This window comes from Artibeus jamaicensis, unplaced genomic scaffold (assembly GCF_021234435.1).
Source record: "Artibeus jamaicensis isolate MK-2021 breed Jamaican fruit bat unplaced genomic scaffold, CSHL_Jam_final contig_525, whole genome shotgun sequence".
Lineage (NCBI taxonomy): Eukaryota > Metazoa > Chordata > Mammalia > Chiroptera > Phyllostomidae > Artibeus > Artibeus jamaicensis.
Genome location: NW_026521874.1, coordinates 8,012,885 through 8,032,331, shown reverse-complemented (window position 1 = coordinate 8,032,331; position 19,447 = coordinate 8,012,885). Strand labels below are relative to the sequence as shown.

General features: G+C 37.2%; 1 protein-coding gene and 1 pseudogene across 3 annotated transcripts in view; one reads left to right on the top strand and one right to left on the bottom strand.

Moving 5' to 3' along the window:
• MED13L (mediator complex subunit 13L) overlaps nucleotides 1-19,447 on the top strand; it is a 262,154-nt gene that overhangs the window by 98,993 nt on the left and 143,714 nt on the right. The window lies entirely within an intron of this gene.
• LOC119057485 (high mobility group protein B1-like) lies at nucleotides 2,235-2,950 on the bottom strand (annotated as a pseudogene).

The following is a 19,447-nucleotide window of genomic DNA, read 5'->3' as shown; positions in this document are numbered from 1 at the left end:
TTGACAATACCAGAGTCCTAGGTCCAGGCTTATAGCCAGGGGTAAGGGTCCATTGGAGAGAAGGTTATAGGTAAATATAATAATTAAGGGCTTTGGAGTCAAACTCGAGTTTAAATCCCATTTCTCCTGGGTGCCAGCTGTGTGACTTTTGACAAAGCACTAAGTTTCATTTTCTTTGTAAACTGGGGAATTAGAGTCATAATAATACTTCACTGAATTTGAGGATTACATGAGTTTAGTACATAGAAATCACTTAGCACATCACTTAGCTCATAGAAAACTGTAAGTATAAGCTGTTGTTAATGTTAACATTACTATTTCTGCTACTGCCGCAAGAACAAAACTCTGGGCAGCTGTTACATTTCTTGTTGTTATGTCTGCTATTTAGTTTTCCTGTCACTGACATTAATATATATATGTATGTGTATTAGGCTTTCTCTTTTCTGTTTTTAATGAAGTGGTCGTTTATTTCTTCTGATCTGCATGTTGTCCACTTGGGGAAGGACCTGGGAGACGGTGGTGTTAAGTAAACCTTCACTGTGCTTGTGGACAAACGTACTAAGCACAAAAGGAAAAATTAAGCTAAGTACTCTTTGAATATTAAGTTTTTCCATTTGTTTACAAAATTTCCTGCAGTAAGGAAAGTGGGTTAAAATAGAAGCAGATATTTTCTGCTTCTGGTCTGTTTCTTTCAGGAAGAGAGAAACAGTTGCCTCCCCTGGGGATGTGCCATTAGAATATTGACCATTATTTCTTCTAGGAGACTGAATTTAACTTGCTTTTGGCCTTTAAGTGTTCACAGCTCTTACCTTTAATTCTTTATTGTATGGATAAAACAGATTTTTGATATTATAGATATATAATATATATTACTATCATATAAATCAATTGTGTCTGGTTCTCTTTTTTTATTTAAAGATTTTCTAAAATTTATTTTTAGGGAGAGAAACATCCATGCACAAGAGAAACATTGATTGGTTTCCTCTTGCCCCATCCCCAGTGGGAACCTGCCCTGCAACCCAGGCATGTACCCTGACTGGGAATCAAACTGGTGACCTTTAGGTTTGCAGGATGATGCCCAACCCACTGAGTCACTCCAGTCAGGGCTGGTTCTCTTTTCTGTTAATTTATGTGTGGTGGTGGAAATGGGGAAGGTGGGAGATTTGTCGTAGCTGCCAGTCACAAGTACACTGGGCGTTCTCTTGCCACTTCCATAGTAGGGACAATAATGACTGTCGTGTATTGGATCCCTACTATGGAGGTGGCACTTTAGCTTCCTTTGTTCCATTGTGTGGCTTTTAGCTGGCGCCCTAGTCTCTTGGCAAATGTGGGACTGGAGAAAGGTGGTTGATCTTTTCTTTCAGGTACTCCCTCTCCCCGTATGGCTGTAAGTTCTGTGTGCAGTGAGAAAATAAGATCCTGACCAGGTTATTCCTTCCAGTAGGAATATTAATAATAGCCAACATATATTGTGTAGTTACTGTTTGATATTGCTGTCTTAATTACTTTATATAGCAGTATAATCTTCGAGTAACTCTTTGATCTTTGTATTATTGTCATTTTTTGTTTAAACAAATGAACTAGGGCTCACAGTGGTTTAGTAATTTAGCTCTATCTGTACAAGGCATGATTTAGCTGGGCTGGAATTCAAGTTTCACAGACTGAGGGTTCTTTTTTTTAGTTTTTAAAGTTCTCTTTATTTTCTTTAATGAAAAATTTGGAACAGCTGAAAAGCTAGGTAGATATTATACTAGACACCCCACATACTGCTCACCTTTGCCAGGTTTACCTTATAAATTTTTTTCATGAAAGTTTTAAAACAAGTCTTATGAATAATGAAATTGCTTTTTTAAATAAAAAATTGTATCTACTTAGAAGCATTCAGAATGTCAACAAAACATCTACAACTTTTTATTTTTTGCAATTACAGAGTGATATTCAGTTAACAGAACAACAATTACTTTGTATAAGCTGCATCAGAGACACTGAAGATGAAAAAACTACCATCCCCATATGTAACTAATTCCTGCGGTGCACGAACAAGAACCTGCTTTAGACTTCATGCCAGTGTACAGCCCCCATACTGTACCAGGCAAGGATAAGTAGTGGCTCCTGAGAATCCCACCAGGACAGGGCTGTCTAAAGACACATTCGATAGTGTGTTAACTATACAAAAAAAGACACTGTGCGGTTTAGAAACACATCTTCCACAGCCTTACATTTCAATTTTTTTTTTAAAGGAGTGAGTTGTGTACAGGGGGGTTAAATGCTTTATAGACAAGAAAAAAAACTGCACTAGAACCAACTGATTCATCATCATCATGTTCTTCATCTTCTTTGTCTTCTTCTTCCTCCTCATCCTCTTCATTTTCTTTCTTCATCTTCCTTCACCTTTTTCTTGCTTTTTTCAGCTTGGGCAACTCCCGTTTTTGCAGCGTCAGGCTTTCTTTTAGCTCTGTATGCAGCAATATCCTTTTCATATTTCTCCTTCAGCTTAGCAGCCTTCTTTTCATAAGGCTGCTTGGCATCTGCAGCAGCCTTGTGGAATAACATCCATATCTCTCCCAGCTTCTTTGCAACATCACCAATGGATAGGCCGGGATGCTGTGCTTTGATTTTTGGGCGATACTCAGAACAAAACAAGAAAAAGGCTGAAGGAGGCCTCTGAGTACAGTGGGATCCTTGAACTTCTTTTTTGTTTCTCCTTTAGAAGAAATATAAGTTTTCACTTCTCTTTCTTAATGGGCCTTGTCTGCCTTTGCCATGTCTTCAGATTTTCCTTTCTCTTGAGCAGACATGGTCTTCCACCTCTCTGAGCACTTCTCAGAAAACTCGGAGAAGTTGACTGAAGCGTCTGCGTGCTTCTTCTTGTGCTCCTCCTGGCAAGCTTGCACAAAGAAAGCTAGGATGACATTTTGCCTCTCAGCTTCGTAGGGTCTCCTTTGCCCATGTTTAATTACTTTTCCTCAGTGAGTACAGAGTCACCCAGTGCCCGTCTGGCTTGCACTTGCCCTGGTGCTGTCTCTGTGGTGCTCAGTGTACTGCAATGGTTGTAAATAATGCAATTTCTCATTTCAGTATGCATCTTTAAAAAGTTAGAGCATTTCCTTATATAACCACACTGTTCTGTTCACACATTTTGTTTGCTTATTGCTCTTAGATGTTTTTGATGTTGAACAACCTTCTCCCCTTCCCCTATTTTTTCTGTACTGGCGGTTTTTGAAGAGTGGTCCTGTGACTCCATTTCTTACCTAGGATACCCTCTGCTTTCTGGGGGACCAGGACAGGGTAAGTGGCAAGAAGAGGGCAAAAGAGTAGGGCAGCCCCTGAGGTATTGTATAAAATGCAGCTTGCATTCTTTGGGTGGTAGACATATGCTGGAAGTTGAGGAAAGTTTACCTACCTGCAGACAGACTGTGACAGTTTAGTCACCCATTTCCCAACAGAGCAACACACAGAGTATCTTTATTATCTCCCTCATGTTAGAAAGGTGTGAACCATTGTTGCTACAAAAGTTTATTTAGATAGGGAAACAATATAATTATGCTAGAACAAGAATGCTAAAAATAATTTCCAACTGAAGAAAATTTTATTTCTCTTTCATTTGTCAGGCATATACTGAATATTTACTCTTTTCACAACCATTTTGAGGCTTTATAAGAACTTTCTGTTCATAGCAAGTTTATAATCCAGTAGGGGAGAGAGAGCCTTCATGAGACAAAATACACTCCATTTAACATGGAGGTGGAAGTACTATAAGTCGGGGGAGGCAGAAATGCTTCAAGATAGTGAAGGCAGAGGGACTGCTTCTAATTGAGTGTATAGGGGAGTTGGTAGAGACAGTATTCGAGTGGTTCAACTAAAGAGAATTTGACATTTGGACGTCATGGGCAAAATAAAGAGGGCACATAGCAGTATAGAGTTGAGAAAGCATAAGGAATAGAAATTGAGTGTTAATGCACTTGAATGTCCTTAGACTTAGGAAATGTCTTTCTGAAAAACCTACATTACCTCTTGCTTCTCTGTCTCTGTGTTTTGTCTTTAACTTTCACCCTCATGAATGTTAACAGTAGGCATACATGGTTTTACCTGGCTCCTGAGCCACTACAGGCAGAAGGCATCATTTTGCTTTCGACATTTTGGCTAATTCTAGTTTTCTAAAACTTGCTGTAGATTTGTTCCTGCAATTAGATCTGTTGTAGTGTGGCTTCTTGTTGCTCAGGTTCAGCCACTCAATAGGTATATCACACCCACATTTTCCTAAAGGCCATATATAATAACAGTTTCACTGTGTTTTATTCCAAAGCCAGTGTAACAAAGGAATTCCACTGCATATGTTTATTGCTAAATTTCTGTCATAGCCTCTTGCTAATGTAGTTTCTTCATGATTCCTTTTAAAAATAATTTGTTTTATTAAAGAAGCATTTTTACTTGAAGCAGTTAACAGTTCTAGCATTTCTATAGTGACTTAAGACATTTCTGATCTCTTAACCAATTATAAATGAAAATTGGCTTCTTAATGAAGACCTCTTTAATACACATTTCTTTTGAATAACAGTGTTATAACTAAACATCCTCTCCCAGGGCAACCAGAATTACCCTGCAGGTGATTCTGGTTGGCCTAAGCCTAAGATGAACTTTAAATTATGGTCCCAGTTTATTCTTACAACTTTAGTTTTCTCAAATTTTTTTTTAACAGTAAGGTGGTATGTTGGACCTGTGGGGAGTGGAGCGCAGGAAGTATAAAGTTGAATAACAGTAATGACTACCATATATTGGGTCCCTACTGTGAGTCTAGGATAGTACCAGGTGCTTTACGTATATTAGCCCTGGTTCTCAGAGCAATTAATAGTGATACAGGTTGAAAGAGGAAACTTGGATTGAAAGAGGTAAAGACCTGCCTAAGACTAACAACCAGGAAGCAGCAGATCTGGCTTTCAGATCTAGATCTACCTAGTTTCAAAGCTTGTGTATTTCCATTATTCTTAAGTGCCCATCTATAAAGTAAGTTTCCACTATCTTCCTGGCCTTAGAGTCCTGCAAACAGTTAACAATAAAAGTTAGGAAATTACTAGTGGGAGAGCAGTGTGCTTTAGTTCTGTGGGAGGTCAGAGAAGTAATAGATGATTCTGTGAATCAGCAAAACTAAGGGGGGGGGGAGTCAGTGTAATTTAGCTGGTGAGTAGAGGTACATTAAAGGAAGAGCAGGAGATGAGACCAGGATGGATACTTGGGCCTGATTGTGTGAGATGTGGGGTGCCAGCTTGGTGAATTAAGGCTTTCTCACCTCGCTTATTCTAGAAATCTGGTCTACTGAATGATGACAATATCTAGTTGTTAAAAAGAAGACTAGAAACCACCTTATTTTTGCCGCCTTCAATTTCTTTTCAATAGTTTGAATAATTTGAACATGTTGTTAAGTTGTTAGGTTTGAGCATGTATGTGTCTAGTTGATAAGCTGGTTCTACTGTAAGTGAAGGTAGGATCTGGCCTTAGGCAGACACAAGAGGACTAGACACTTGGTGGCTTGTTGCGTGTTGTGTGAAGTTAATGTTTGGTGACACAGGCTGCATGGTCAGCCAGAATAAGAGGTTTGGCTTAAGGCCATACTGGTACAGCAGCAATCTCAGCATCAGCAGCGATGTTAGCATCATCTCTAATTCCAATTAGGATCTTTGCAAAGATTTTTGCAGTTAGAGCCATTTTTTGACAGCTAAATCTCTCCATGTGTGCATTTATTAAATATTTAAAGTTAGGGTTTTGGGGGGCATATAATCCAATTCAAGGGAAATGAGTCACTACTACAGTCAGTTTATGTCAATTATGTGGTTACTATAGTCAATTTATGTCACTACTTTAGTCAGTTTTAAAAATGTAATGATCAGAGGCCAAAAAAGAACTGTTAACACCTCTCTCTCCCACTCTTTCTTCCTTTCTCTTACCCCTTTACCCCCCTCCACCTTTACTCTTTTGAAGCATATTTTCTCATCCATTTGCCAATTTTTTTAATTGCCAGCTAGTTCCAGGCTCTATGGCGTCATATGAAAGGGGAACCTAACATTTCCCACCCACTCATCTCTTAGCTAAACCATGCTCACTGCCTGTTATCTCTGTACCTTTATTCAGGTTGTTTTCCTCTGCTTGGGTCCTCTGTGTTGTCCACTGTCTCCTTAAAATCTCTCTTTCCTTATTTGGATTATTACCTGTTTTTCAAGGTCTGATCAGAGATAGTTGGAGAATTTGACATTTAGAAACTTTTTTCACAAGTATCAGATATTGATCTTTAAGTTGCTTATTTATTCATTCACAAACCATTTGACTTTTTGGACATACCCGGGCTCTAATTCATAAAGCTAGCTCTCTTTGTCAAGTGAAAATTAAAAAGTGAAAACATGGGTCACAGAATCACAGATGAACCAAACATATTTATTGATTATCTGAAATATGTGGACTTCTTTTTTAGGGTTCTTAGGGGTGCATCTGTAACAATAGAACACGATTGCCAAACTCTAGGCAGCTCCTTTAATGAGCCTTTGATCTGTAGGAGTATATTGTACTTTGTACAATATGTAGTTAACTATGATATATGATAAGACCTGACGAGTTTTGTAACATAAATGTAATCAAGAATGCCTTGAGAAGTCAGGAGAGAGAAAAATTAATCTCAAGGAATATGAGGGAGGTTTTATGGAAAGCCTGACATATTAGCAAAGATGGGAGCAAGGTGTCTTATTTTAAGTACATGGTACAGTGCATGAGCAAAAGTGAGACGGTATGTTTAAAGTCTCTGAAATGAGTTGTTAGTGGGTGGGAACATACAGACAGAAGGAGGCACCCAGAGAAAACTTAGCAAATAGGTGGGGAAAAGAAAAACAATTCTAAGATACTTGAACTTTATTTTTAGGCAGTAAAAAAATGTTAAACAATGGAGTGACATGATCAGAGCTGTGTTTTATCAAGATAACGGGAAATGGTGAGAAGAATGGATCAAAGGCAGTAAATTCAGAACACATTTTTATGGGAAGCTGATGGGGAGTAAAATACTTCAAAATGCGGTGTTGATTGGCTAGAATAGATAGTGTATTCAGTTCTCTACCTTCTCAAGAAGGTACCCTGAACTCCAGTACTTCCCCTTCCTTTCTCTGTTCTCTCCCCAAGATAACAAAATCAGAATAAGCTTTTATTATTATATGTTTTTATATAGCATTATATACTAAAGTATATCATTATATATACTTTAAAACCCAGGGTGGTTTTAGGTACAAATGTAGAACAGGTTAATGAGCAGACATACATAAATAAGCAAACGAGTGATTGGTACAGATTGTCAACCTGTTAACATCATTTCTTTGCTGATTTTATTTTTAAGTGGTCACTATATAAAGCACTTTTTTGCTGTTGATATAAGAGTTTTTCAGACTTTATTCCCTCTTTTTCTCTTTTGAGCTACCTGTGGTACCTCTCCTCATTTTGTAGAAGAGAAATGTAGTCCACATTTTTAAAGTTTCACCAGCAACAAATTATGTGAATAGTTTTATTGCATAATTCCATAAAAATGTATGTAGTATTCTTTTACAAAACAAGTATAATTGTAGAGGGAAGAATTGAGAATTACTAGCACACTGAGAAATTAAATAAATAACTGGAGTTTCTTTAATACTTTTTTCTTTCTTGAACTTTCATGTAATCAAATAAATGAATATGTGTGTATCTGCGTACATATGAGTGAATGAAAACAAATGACTTTTAACACTTAAATTACCCCTAGCAGCTTGAAAAAAAATCCATCTTTCAGCAGTGTATTTAATGATTTCATGTTATTCAACACCAATAATATTAATAAGATAGTTCCTTAGATTAAGGAATCGGTTTTATGTTGCCAAATTTGACAAATGTAGCGAAGTGAGGTGCTGCATTTAGTATGTGAAATGATTAATGATACTAGGGCTTTAGTAGAAACAGGCTATTCTTTACATTTGCACTAGGAAAAGGAAAAAAGGCTGTTTTTGATAACTTTGACTACCTTTTCTTCTTTTTTGTCAAAACCTGACTAGATTGTATTGCATTAGCCACAATAAGTGCAGCGTTTGCCTAGTAAATAGTTGTTGAATATTGGTTAAATGGATATATGTCTTATTGTCTCTGGGGGCATGGGCCCAGGGATGTAACTATTTTTCTTATTTCTCTAATAATACCTTCTTATACATAGTAGGCACATCATAAATAGTTGAAAGTTACCTTTGTTGGAATAGGCAAATATTTGATACATTTTGTCCATACTTAGACTATTGCTACTCTTCTTGAGTTGATGCTATTTAGAGAATTTAAAGTAATTTTACTCAAAATTTAAAGTAATTTTCTTGCTAGCACTTTTTAAAACTTTTCTTGTCACAAATAGGAAAAGGATTCTTTTTTCTTTTCTTATTTACCGAATTGTTTAGCTGTTGCAGAGATTCTGGAACCTGCTGTTAAAACTTCTTACTATTGTGTTGGGAATTTTTTAAGTTTTCCTTCAGTAAGCCTAGACTAATTGGCAGACTGCTCCAGTTACTGAGCAACTACTACATGCCATTCACTTTGAAAACCACATGGCAGCAGGAGAGAACAGAGAAGAATCTCAGGGCTGGAAGGGAACTTCAGAAGGTGAGCCAGGCCAGCATACAGCTGCCCTGGGACTCAGCTCCAGAAAATCCATCTAAAGTTGTTCTTCAGCCTGTGATGACCAAATCTTTGTATGTATACAATAGTTTCCCTTTCCTTTTTAAAAATTATTTGTATTTTTAAAAAATATTTTTTTATTTTTAAGGCCCTGGCTGGTGTAGCTCAGTGGATTGAGCATAGGCCTACGAACCAGAGGATCGCAGTTCAATTCCCAGTCAGGGCATATGTCTGGGTTGCAGGCCAGTTCCCTGCAGGCCAGTTCCCAGCAGGGGATGCATGAAAGGCAACCATACATTGATGTTTCTCTCCCTCTCCTCTAAAGATAAATAAATAATTTTTAAAAATAAAAAAATTTAAAAAATATATTTTATTTCTTTTTAGACAGAGAGGAAGGAAGGGAGAAAGAGAGGGAGAGAAACATTGATGTGTGGTGGCCTCTTGTGCACCCCCTACTGGGGACCTGGCCTGCAACCCAGGCATGTGCCCTGACTGGAAATCGAACCTGTGACCCTTCGGTTTACAGGCCGGCACTCAATCCATGGAGCCACACCAGCCAGAGCTTGTTTCCCTTTCTTACAGGATACACAGTGATGTGCATAGAGGTTAGGTGTCAGGATTCCTTGATTCAGACAGGTATTAATTTGTTGATCTGTAGATGATGGTGATAAAGCAATTTTATTTCATTGACCATATGACGATAATGGAATTATAATACGAATTTAGTGTACAGAGATGTGCTTTACAATGCTGTGTTGTTCGACACCCAGAAACACGTAACTACCTTCATAAGAGTAATGGGACAAATTAGGTGGGGCAACTACGGAGCAGAAGCACAGTGCATTGATGCCATGAAGTGCAGCTTGAAACAGTAAGGGCACAGATAGCCAATAACTAAACCCCTGAGATATATTAGCAGGCAGCAGTCAGACTGCATATGTGCATAGACTGTCACAGTTTTTTAAGGTGCATTTACTTTGTTCCAGAAACACTGTTTTCTGTACATTTAGATATCATCTCAGTTAATCCTTAAACATCTCTACGTGAAGTAGTTGGAATAGTAAGAGACCATTCATTCATAGTGAATCCATAATGAAAAGTACAGTAGGTAAGTTATGTGAGCCAAATTGCTTAACCATTAACATAAAGAATACATATTAAAAATGCTTTAAGCAAAAATACCATGTTTTGGGGAAGGTCTTTTCATTAAAGGATTTTTGTGTGTATATGTGAAAACAGATTTGGGATAAAGATCCTCAGACCAAACTCAGTGTTGGAATCACCCAGAATCTCAGAAATGGTATTTAAAATCATTCTTAGTGTTGGATATTGGGAGCTGAGCTCTTTTGGGCAGTAGAGGGCAGTAAATAGGGGGATTTTCAGGAGTACTTGAGCACCAACTTTGCTCTCTCACCCTAGATCAGGATGTGGTCTTGCTGATTCTGAATTTGATTTAGGAATCAGGAAAATTTATTGTCAAACATTAATTTAAATGGAGTAATGGTATGAGTACTTTCAAATGATGAGTTAAAAACCTTTGGGACAGTAGAATAGCAAGAATTGCTCAGCTCATTCAGGGCCCTTTCTTGTGTGTGGCGTGTAGAACCCAGGGGCAAAGGAAAAGGCCAGAAAAGATGAGCTGCACGTGTGCCTAGCCTGTGGCTCTGTGTCTCCACCTGGCTTTTATTTAAGTTCTGTAGCATCGGCTACATAATTGGGAATTTGAAGGAGGTGTTTGTAGGTGTGTGGTCTTCTGTTTTTATAAAGGTACAAATTGCGATGATTTTCTTGGAAATAGGTTTTGTACGCTCATTTTACATGATTTAGTATTTGCAACTTTATGTCCCATTTAGGAACATGAACAGTGAACACGATCAAGGTCCAGGATGGGTATGAATGTGGCCCAACACAAAATTGTAAATTTACTTGAAACCTTTTGCTATCCATCAGTTTTCACTAGTGTTTGTGTATTTAATATGTGACCCAAGACAACTTTTCTTCTTCCATTGTGGCCCAGAGATGCCAGAAGGTTGGACACCCCTGGTCTAGTCCTTTACTGAGACATGAAGAAAAGAATTTTTGATTTCTTTTCTTTCTTGCCTTGCCCTGCAATTTGTTTGCTTATTTTCATAGCAATATATAGCACGCATGGTGGTTATATATGTAGCTTAGACCACAAAATCAATTAATGCACAATTTAATTGAAACATTTTAGAAGAAGGGGGTCTCCGAGAATAATGGAGGTGAGTCAGTTCCCAAGCGGAAGTGTAAATTAAGGTAATATCAGCTGTTATGGACAAGCTGGGAACCTAACTGATGTAGTCAGTGTTGTTTCTGTAGAAAAAAGTTTTGAATTCTAATCAGTGATTTACAAATAAAATTTTGGAACATAACCCATTTGTAATTGAGATCTTTCTAAGCCAACTTTAAAGAAGTAAGAATGTGCCTAACTTTCCAGAACTCTGGTGATCGTTTTTTCGTTTTAGTTAATTTGTGACCAAGAAGTAATTTTGTGTTGTATTTCATTTGTCATATGCATCAACTGTGGCATGATAACTTTTTGTGTACATTGGTGTGTCAAGAGTAGCACATGGCCTCATTTAGTTTGACACTGAGGAAGGCAGAAACATACTTAGCATTGGTAAATTCTAAAATTTTTCTTCATGCTCTGTATCTCCCCCAAGAACAACAACAAAACAATACAAAGAAAAACAAAAACAAGAACCTTTTTCAACCAATTTTATGAGTTTTTCTTTGGAACGTGTACAAATGTGCTATGCGAATGAAATGCTCTTGTCACATTTTACAATTAAGAAGTGACAGTGGTGCCTTTTTCACATATGTGTTTACATTAGATGCTTTCAAAGTCGCTTTCTAGGAGGTTAGTCATAGTATCCATCCTCCAGACAAAGGACAGTGAGCATTTTAGAGGCGTGTTCTATTTTGCCTCTGTTTCTTGAGGTTCTTTGGTATTTCTATCGCTTGCCCAAACGTTCATTCTACAGTGTGTAAACAGTAAAGAAAATAAGATGAATCTGGGCATTTCATAATCAGTGGTTAGCTACTCATGTAGTTCAGAATTAAGCAATCAACAGTGATTGTGGAGTCACTTGGCGGGGAGCAAACCTGTAATTCTTTTTCACTTTGAAGCCATCAGAGCCTGAACCCACAAAGCTTGTTGATAAATAAGATAAAATACAATAGGCAGTTGTGAATTCACCTGCCTAATCTCAGTATAAGGAAGAGCTTGACTGTTTGCAATTCTGATATGTAAAGACACTAAAAATAGTTCTAATTTTTAAAATATATAATTCTAACAATATGGCCATTGCAACACATTTGACTTCAACTCACATTGCTTTAAAATATATCTGTTGTAAAAGTGTCACTTTATTTTTATATATATGCACACATGAATTGTGTATACTTGAACTTAAAAAATAGTAAATAAATCAATAGTAGTCTTGAACTTTTAATGTAGCCTTTTATCTAGAGCAAGAAACAGCTATGAAACTATTGCTGTGTGCTTGTTTGATAATAGGAGTCATTTACTGACAACTATTTAATTGCCACCACTTACCAGGCACTGGGAATTAAAAAAGTGAAGAAAACATACTAAAATGTTGGTTGTTGTGGACTTTAAGTTCCAGGAAAGGAGTAAACACATAAAATTAAGTATGTCACATTCTCCTTAGTGTCATGGGAAAACATGAAGCAGTGAAGGAGGAGTATGGTTGCTGTTTTAAATGGAGTGGGCATAGAAAAAGTCACTGGTCAAGGTGGCATTTGAGCAGAGACCTGAAGAAGATATGGGGAAAACCATGTCAGTGGCTCTTTTTCAGAAGATCATATCAGAAAGAGAACAGCAAATGCAAAGGCCCTTGCGGTGGAGAGCGCTTGTTGACCTGATTGGTGATGGACTGTGTCTGGGGTAGAATGAGCGTGGGGAAGAGTGGGGTGAATTTGGAGTAGGGTATGTTGGGGGCAGTTCACAGAGGGTGTTGAAGGCCATAGAACCTTTCTTTGAGTTGGGAAGCCATTGAAGGGTTCTGAACAGAGGAATGAGGTGATTGAACTTCATTGTGTGGACAGTAGACTGTGTTGGGGATAGGAAGGGGAAAGGAAGGCACAGAACGAGGGAAGCTGTTGTAATATCCGGGCAAACCCTGGTGGTGGTGGGAGCGGTGAGGATGGTAAATAGTAACATTTTAAGGTAGGAGCTGGCAACTTGGATGTGTGGTATGTGAGAGAGCAAGTATAAAGCAAAAGTTTGACTACATTTGTAGAAATTGCCAGCGCTTTTTTGATATTGCTTAATTATTTTATTATAGAAATCATTGGGAAAATCTGGATACAAAGAGATCGTTACTGTTATGTTTTGTTATATTTTCAGTTCATTTTGCCCATTTTATTTTTAGACTATTTGTGTAATTCCACTTACAGATCAGATTTCTATATATGAGTATATAAAAAATCCATTTCAGGATTTTAATGCTGTGTACTGCTACTGCCACCTAATGTTTATAGCCACTCATTTGTATAATTACAATAACTGGTTATGCATAGTTTGAATATTAATTTGAAACAGAATGTTAACAGATTAATTGAGGCTTTTTTAATTGCCTTCATATTAGGTTTCTGGTATGGATATTTAATGTGATAATTGAATTATCTAGCAATAAGGTTGTAGGTTGAAGATTAATTTTACTGGTTTCTTGATCTGGGTATTGACTTCAGTTCAACAAATGTTTATTTGTTGTGTTCAGCCCCTTCGTCTCTCTGCCCTTACAATTATGTTCTGACTGCTAGAGGACAGGTTTAAAAAAAGTAAGCAAATAATGAAATACTTAGTAGCAGAAGGAAGCAAACAGGATAACAGATACAGATCCCCAAGATAAGGAACTTAGAGAGTTGAACAAGGTAGATAAACACTTAAAAAGCAATTAGATTAAAATGTGATGACTGTATCATTTTAACACCTCCCCCACCCCTTTTTTGCTGCATAAGAATAACACTGGGTAGAAACCTAGCCAAAATAAATTAAGATGTTGCAGGAATAGTGTTAGTACTATTTTTCCCAGTCAGTGCTGAGTTCGGATCTTTACTGCTGCACATGTACTTTAGTGATGACCACTTGTTATTGAAGATTATGGTTCCAGACCAGTTTTAGTGATTGTCTGCTTTTCTGGGTTCTTTTTTTTGTGATTAAATGCAACCGTGATGGCTTGCTACCTCAAACATGCCCTTCTCCAGGCACCTGCATTTCATGAGGGATGAAATGATTTTTGTTTACATGCATATATATCTGTGAGACTTCTGTAATCATTTGTTAATATAAAACTAGGGCTCTAAATAGATGATGCTTTAAAAAAAAAGAACATCATTAATGAACTCTGAAGATGGATTTAACAGATACTTAGTGAATGTTTACTGTATCCCAGGGAGTGTTCTGCGGATGTAGCTTTCGAACAAAGCAAGCAAATCTTTGCCTTTATTAAGCGTACATGCTAGTGGGGGAAGGGGTGAGGAGACAGACGAGCACATATAAATATACAGTATGTCAGATGGTGATAAATGCGTGCAGGAAATAAAAGTAGGGTAAGGAGGATAGAGCACGCTAGGAAAGGGAAGGCAATGTGCTTTTTGTTCACTTCGTGCAGCTTTTTCTTTTCATGATAATTTTGTTCCTGGCTGAGTTATAAAAATTGTTTTAAAGGTTCTGTCATCTTTGGAAACTGGAACAGTTCACATCCATCTATTCGTCTATTAAATACACAACAAGGGTATTATCTTGTGCTGGGTACTGTATGAAATAAAAGAGATAAAAGACATGTCTCTACCCTTAAGGAGTCTTAAGTCAGATTGAGAAGATATTAAACAAAGTAACATTTTATGGTAACTGTAGAATAGTCATTTATCTTTTTTTAGGAAAAGGTAAGTGTAACAAAACATTTTAGCTTCGACTTCAAATGACAAACTGTTACAAACCGGGACCCCCTTGGTGGGATTATAATACTAACCACCGAAAAGCAGTATTTTCTGTGGGGATTGTGATATCCTTCTTTCAAATAATGGAGAATCTGCATTGTGATACATTATTTCCTGCTGAGTGTAATTTGGAAAACCTACCAAGTTTTTGTTAATCTTCATTGAATCACTATCTGCTTTATTTTTTAGTTTATACAATCACTAAGATACTGGGCACTATAGACAGTTCCCTTTCTTCAAACTTTGAAATGTTGGCATAGTTAGAATTTGAGAAACATGTTCTATGATGTTCTTGATTCAGAGGGCCTTCAGGTAGCAGCATGGAGACTTGGCATGTCATTGCATTTCTGGGCTTTTTGTTTTTTGGTGAAGAGCCTGTGTCTCATCTATATCCTTTTTTTTTTTTTTATATATATATCTTTGTTACAACTAAGGTAATCAGAAAACGCAAAAATATTCTTCAATGGTATTCTGGTTTTGTGGTGTTTTCTTTAACTGAAGGTGTTAATTGCTCTGGATTTCAGCAGTTTTCAGTCAAATAGGCATTTAAAGGTGGTTTGATTTGACAACACAAGTACTTTCCTTTTAATTTAGGTACTAAAAAATCCTAAGGCAGAGATTTTAGTTATCTTGAAACACCTTGAACTATAGTTAAATGAAACAGAACAAAGAAATGCTACAGAATAAAGCTTTCACACCTTTCACTGCCAGCCTGTAACCTTTGCTTACAATTTTCTGTTAGGTCACAGTATGGCAGATGTTTTTTTAAAGGAATTTTGACTTGACCAATGTTCAGATATGTGTTAATTGAGTTTCCCCAGATTTATCCTTATGGCCAGAGACAAATGTCTGGTATGGAAAGACAGCAACTTAACTCACCACTCACCTTACCAAATCATAAAACTCTAGAGCTCGATGGAATCAGTAAGAGACACTGTAGCTTTGGGAGCATTCCAGCTTGGCCTCTGCTTCTCATGCAGAATAGAGCATTGAGAATTTCAGGGACCACCCAAGAGGTCTTTGGTTCTGTCACTTTCTCTATTACTTTTTCCTTCCAGCCTTCCATGTTATTACCACCCTATTCTGTATCCTGCCCTCCAGGCTGTGTCCCTAACAACATCAACAAACTCTGATGTGTGTATATAAAAAACCCTTGAAAACCATGGAAATATCATTGTTTTTTAAGTCTTGGCTGTAAATACATATAGAATGGGGACTTTGTTTTATAAAATTGATTTTGTGGAGTAACTAAAATTTTTTTATTTTTATTTATATCATTATAAAAGGGCAGTACATTAAGCTCTTACTATTTTGTAAGGTATAATACTGTATTTTCTTAAAGATTTTATGTATTTATCTTCAGAGGGAGAGGGAGAGAAATATCAATGTATGGTTGCCTCTCATGCGTCCTTCACAGGGAATTGTCCCACAACCCAGGCATGTGCCCCGACCGGGAACCGAACCACAATCCCTTGGCTCTCAAGCCCACACTCAATCCACCGAGCCACACCAGCCAGGGCAGTCCTGTATTCTTTTGGTAAAGAGGAGCTTTGTATAAGATTTTCATATTTTCAAAAAGTATAGTCTAGATGGAGGCAGAATAGCATTAGGTACAGAGTATTTCTCAACCTTCAGATATGAATATACTTGAAGAGCTGGTCAGTAGATTCTTAATTCCATCTCCTTGAGATTTTAATGTAATTTGGCATACATGAGAATTTCTATGTAGTTTTTTATACCCCCTGTGATTCTGTAGTTTCCAAAGGCCCATGTTTTGATTAACACTTGTGTTACAAAAACAGACCAGGGTTTTTGAATATGTAGCTCATTTGTTAGCTCTGTGACCTTGAAAAAATTCCATAAAACCTCTCACCTCCGTATCTGTAAAATGGAGATTATTATGGAGAGTGAGTTTTGTGCTTGGAACTTAAAGTATCACTAGGTAAATGATAGCTGCTGCCATTGTCATCATCGCACTGCCACCACCATCACCATTGTCATCTCATCATCAGCCATTTTGGTGACCAGAATGCACAACATAGCTAACAATGTTAGGCAGCCTGCCTGGGAACAGGGTAGATAATGTCTGGGAGTTCATAGGTGCTCCAAGGAATTTGGGCTCAAATAGATTGGGATATTCATATGTAGAGATGGTACTTGAACTAGACTTTGAAAAGTGAAAAAGATTTCACCAAAGTTGGAAGGTGAAGACTATTCCTTAAAATAAAGAATCGTTTCACATTAATTTACTTTTGGTTATTTACCTCAGTTATCTCTGTTTGTGCTAACTGAAAATAATTGATATAGGTCAGTTGGGATCTTAAGTTTACTCAGGAAAATAAAATGTTGATGGAAATGTACATATAATGTGTTAATATCGTATGATGTGAAAGTCACCAGTTTGTATTCACTGTTGCTAATGAAAGCATTTTATTACATACACATTTTAGAGACATGATCGGCCACTACTGATTTGGAATAAATGCCTTATGCTTACAACACAAATAATTACAAAACTGAAACAATTTTATGGGTTAAATATATCACAACTGTATAAGCAATAAAAATACAGATTTACAACATAGCATTTTATGCTACCTGATATATACTTGAACGTAACTTTGGGCTCATAACAAGAATTTGGTCCTGTCTGCTTTGAAACAGATCTGTTTAATTTTGGCTTGCCTGTTCTACTGTGGATGGTGTGGTGACTCAGTTCTTCCATCATTTCCTCCTGTTAGAACTGCTGTAAAACTTTCCTTCCCACAGTTTACTGTAGCTTCATTTGGCCCTCATTTGGTGTGAATTTATCTCATATATACTAAATCTGTAGGGGAAATACATACATAGTGCATGCACACTGGAATTTGTGGTGGCATTTGGTTATGAGGTCATTTGGATGAATCCAAATAAGCTCTAATTTCAGAAGATTACTTAGTTTTTAAAAATATGGATAAATGTGAAGAGTGGCAGGATTTTCTAGAGACTCTATTTGAGAAACACCAAGTCTTTGCATTGTAGATTTGAAGGATTGTAACATTTAGTTCTGTTACCTCATTTAACATCAAGAAACACACAGCAGCCAATACTTTGAAAACAGTCCTAATTATAGCATTACAGTGGCTTCTTTATACAGTAAAAATAATTTCTAAGTAAATCATCTAGGCATACAAAACTCTGCATCATCTTGCTTCAGCCTTCTGATTGACTTAGCTCATACCTCCCAGTTTCTTCTTTAAGGATTTGTACTTGCTGTTCTCCCTTTTTGGACAGCTTTTCTCTTGCATCCTCTTGAGTTTGGCAGTTTGATAGCATTAGGTCTCAGAACAAATGCTACTCCTTGTCATGGTCTTCCTGTTATCACTTACTTCAAATATCTATTGCTGTGTAACAAAATCACCCCAAATTTGGTGTAAATGATGAGCATTTTATTCTCACAGATATGGTCTGTCTCTGAACCATGATTTCTGAAGCCTTAGCTGGGGCAGCTGGAACAATTGGAATGGCTGAGTGCTAGAATCACCTGGAGGCTTATTTACTCATCCGTCTGAATTAAAGGTTGGGATGTCCTGAGGGCTGGGCTGAGCGGGGACTGCTGAATGGAGTCCCCGTACATTGCTGGGACGTCTCTTCAGCATAGTGGCCACAGGGTCGTCAGACTTAATACAGTGGGACTTTTAGAGAAGGTGTTCCAGTGAACTAGGTGGATGCTGCATGACTTTTTTAACTTAACTTTAGAGCTTATATGAGTTCACTTTCATCCCATGCACTGATTGACCCAATTACAAATCAATCCTAGCTTCAAGGGGAAGGGATACTGACCCTATCTCTTAATGGAAGGAGTGTCAGAAAATTCAGGGTTATGTTTTAAAACTGCCATATCATGTTGTATGAAGTAACATCACAATCCTCCCTTCACTGACCTTTGTAGCAATAGTTTTCTTGTCTTAGTAACATTTCACATGAACTGGAATAATTTTATAAAATAAAATTGTTTTGTATCTGCCTCTCTCGATTAAGATGAAATTTTTATGAAAATAGGCACATACTCCCTTCACTGCTAATTTTTAAGCCCTAGAGTAGTGCCTAGCTCATCATAGACAATAAATACAGAATGAATAAATATTTGAATTAAAGCCGCATATCCAGTTTTTGTTAGAGCTGAGACCATCATCCTAGTATCTTTTCTATTATGTTATAATATTTCTCATAAAATTTTCTATATTGATATTTAATGTTGTAAATTAGAAATTAAATGTTTCACTGAATCTCTATTTTTGTTTATATTGTATTTAGTAATAAAATCATATGACTTTAAAATTCAGTCTTTTTTATTGTTACTATATCAGTTCTTTCTTAATGATTGATTATTGGTTAATCTGAATGATTTATTACCCAATAAGAAATCATTCAGATTGTATTACAGCAAAATTAGTATGAAGTGATTTAATGTTTTTGTTTTTGTGACTGAGGTACTGAATCTTTTCTGCCTGGGACAGTGGGTATACTGGGTGAGTTACTTAGTGGCAAAAACTGATTTTTTTTTCATGCCCATAGACTCTGGGCTCGAACCTCAGACAGAGCAGCAAGGAGGGACTACCAGTTTCTGCTGCAGGATGTATAAGGGCTTCTCTGGAAAGAATCCCAAACTGGGGAGTGACTCTATGGCTAGGGCCAGATATCCTCTGGAGCTGTTTTTACTCACATAGCTAGTGGTTGATGCTGGCTGTTGGCTGGGACCTCAGCTGAGACAGTTGGCCAGAACAACCATATGATGATGGGGGCCTCTCCAGCTCAGTGG